The sequence below is a fragment of the Trachymyrmex septentrionalis genome, unplaced genomic scaffold (assembly GCF_001594115.1).
Source record: "Trachymyrmex septentrionalis isolate Tsep2-gDNA-1 unplaced genomic scaffold, Tsep1.0 scaffold60, whole genome shotgun sequence".
Lineage (NCBI taxonomy): Eukaryota > Metazoa > Arthropoda > Insecta > Hymenoptera > Formicidae > Trachymyrmex > Trachymyrmex septentrionalis.
Genome location: NW_017305779.1, coordinates 2,265,676 through 2,268,791, shown reverse-complemented (window position 1 = coordinate 2,268,791; position 3,116 = coordinate 2,265,676). Strand labels below are relative to the sequence as shown.

The following is a 3,116-nucleotide window of genomic DNA, read 5'->3' as shown; positions in this document are numbered from 1 at the left end:
ACACGTCCGCAATCAAATCATTCATGCAATGAATATCGCATAAATTTAATTTTGTATTGCATTATCTTGTTACGCGAATAGGATTTGATCGTACGAAAAGCGGTGACATTTGATTTCAATATTAAATGCGTTTTCGATATCCCGCGTCTTTAATTATTAAATTTATGCGAGAAACTGTAATAGCACCGGCGAGAACAAAAGGAAGGTGAGAGAATAACAAGAGAGAGGTGCCATTAAAAATGCTGAATAAACATGAAGGCGCAGAGGAATTCTTTGCCATGGACATAGTATAACCGTACACGCATTAGTATAAATGACGCGTAATTTGCGAACAGTGTCATTCTTTTGAGATTATTGTAGCTTCTGAATAAATTATATTATCGACTTACTCGTATTTAATATCCCTTCGAAAAATTATTTCAATTTAACATTTATTTCACGGCGAGTTTTTCGTAATGAAAAAACTATAAATTCATGCTTTCTTGAATTATTTCATGTTGTTTGAGAGTGATGAAGAGTTTTCTTTTATACAAAAATAAAATTAAAATATTTAACTAAATTTTAAGTCGCCTTATTGGAAAAGTCTGACTTAGTCCTTTTTTACTACTATTGCTAGTCTGACTTTATTTGTCTTTTTCTACTTCTGTTGCTATAGAATGGCTGACTCTGTTTGCCTTTTTTTACTTTTTATGCTAGTGCGTTAATCAGAGTTCATTAATTCTTAATTAACTTCATAGAAAAAGTTTTTAAGTACTTTTCATTAGTAAGATGTTAATAAGAGTTAGAAATCTTATATATTTTGACTAATGAGGGGTATAATTCTTATTATTAACGGCATATTTCCACTGAAAATAAAGATTTTTTTTTTAAAACAAAGTTACCGTTTTAACTATAGTATCATCAACACTCCCGGGTTTCAACTTGTTCACCAGCTCTCCAGCGACCACGACGACGAGTCTCCTTGGCGTCGCGGTCGACTTAAGACGACGCCGCCGGCATCCACCGGGGATCAAACCCTTGGCACGCTCACAAGGTGGGGATTTGGCGTTCCACGTGGAGGCGGAGCGACGTCGCGCGTCGGGATGCCGAACCGACGAGGGGGCGTCCAACCCCCGAGATGCCTGGTGGGGAGCCATGGCAAACGCAGTCCCCGACGGATCACCGAGACGGTGCAACGCGTTCCGCTGGCTCCGTTCGGTACCCGGACGAGTCCTTCGCCACGTGACTGTCATCAGAAATCGTACTGACTCGAAGACGGTCGATTGGATTTCCGTGACGAACGGAGGAGATCCGGAGAGTTTTTCAGTCCTAAGATACTTTCACAGGAAACCCTCCCGATTGACCTCGGAAATCAGAATCTTATGAGAAAACGAGGATAAGATCACATGACTATGATGGGACAAGGTGAAAGGACTGTTGAGTCCGCGAGATCGGTCGCGAGATTCTGAAGTGTACCTTAAAGAATTCGTAACTGGCGTTTGCGCGATTGTTTCGCAGTTGGACACGTGATTCTCGCAGGGGTGGCGCACCCCAAGGCCGTCGTGAATGGTGCTGAAAGGTGATGAACGTGTTTTCCTAAGGCCGTTAAGGGCAGTTCGTGATGTTTAGCCGCTACGGGAGATTTTAAGTGTACGGATTATTGGGGTTAGACTCCTGATAAGGTAAGCCCTTCATTTAGAGGCTAACGATTTATTGCTTCCTAGTTTATACTTTCTAGAATCTAGAAGCTTTTAATCTTTTGCAGTTTATCAATCTGGGAAATTATTATAAATCGATAAATGGCTTGTGAATCATACAACCTTTTTTATTTATCAGATAAAACAATACCGTTACTTTTTGTTCTTAAATATTGCATTCTCTTTTATATACAGAATTATTTTAATTATTTTATGAAATATTTTCAAATTATTGTTATTTTTTATAATAATAAAATTATAAATTTTTTGATAAAATAGAAATAATTTTCATTTACCTACAAGTTAAATAGATGTAATGTTTTGATGTTTATAATGTTGATTGATATAGGATCAAGATTGCATCAAGAATTCTTATTAAAAGAACAAGTTTTGGTGGAAATATAAATTAGAAAAGGAAATTTTCATCTATATATACAGCATCTTATATAACATCTTATGTTAACAACATCTTATATACAGCTTAAATTATAAAACCGTCATTTCAAATTAAATGTTATTTTCGATTTATTTGTTATTTGCTTAAAATAAAATTCAAACTGATCGATCAATTCATTACGTTCGACTAAAATGAAATTTAAATTCATTTAATTAAAATCCGTAAATAAATGATAACAATTTTGCAGCATATCATATAACAAAAAGCTGTTATTGTTATATATTGTTAATCTGTATAAATTTGTTACAAAGTTATATGATAGATTAGAAGTTTACATTGTAATAAAAATGATAAACATCAATTACAATTATTCATAGATATACTTTTGTAAATGAACGCACCTATAGAGGAGGCAAAAAATGTCTGCCATTCAATTTTTTTGTATGACTCTCGTAGATGAATATGACATGTCTAAATGCGGCATTCAACTACGGAATTAATTCTTCACAGAGTTTGCGACGATGCAGCGAAGTAGATCGACGTGGTGCAGTCTCAAAGCGATCTATGAACAATTATCCGCTACGTTTTTTAAAACGGGAACCTTGCCGCGAGCTTCTCCTTTTTCTCTCCCGTAGCGCTTTTATGCTTGCGATATTCATGGCCCGCGGCGAGAGATCGTAAAATGTGACTGTTTCGCAGATATACCTGTCTCCGCCGTTTCGTTCCTTCGCTTGAAAACGACGGAAATAGCGACGGTTTGCGCAATATCGTTTATTCCTGCTTTTGCTTTCCGCTTTTCCGAGACACGTTCTCATGAAAATGTCGTTGGTTTATTGAAAAACGGATGGATTTTGTGATGTGGCGTTAATTAGTAACATGAATCGCAGCTTTATATCTTTTTTTACCAACAACTTGATCGTTGCTGAACATCTAATTCGAATTGCTTAGAGTGGTATGTCTTGAGATGCAATTATAGAATTTTGCGGGAACTTGACATTATATTTTTTATTAAATAATAAAACCGATATCAAAATTTGTGAAAA

At 35.9% G+C, this 3,116-nt stretch overlaps 1 protein-coding gene across 2 annotated transcripts in view; it reads left to right on the top strand.

Annotated features, from left to right (window-relative positions):
• The first annotated feature begins 1,510 nt into the window (after positions 1-1,510).
• LOC108752461 (lachesin-like) overlaps positions 1,511-3,116 on the top strand; it is a 139,830-nt gene continuing 138,224 nt past the window's right edge. For both annotated transcript variants that reach the window (XM_018493290.1, XM_018493289.1), the window contains exon 1: positions 1,511-1,661. The gene's annotated coding sequence lies outside the window, so the exon portion shown is untranslated. The remainder of the gene's footprint in view (positions 1,662-3,116) is intronic.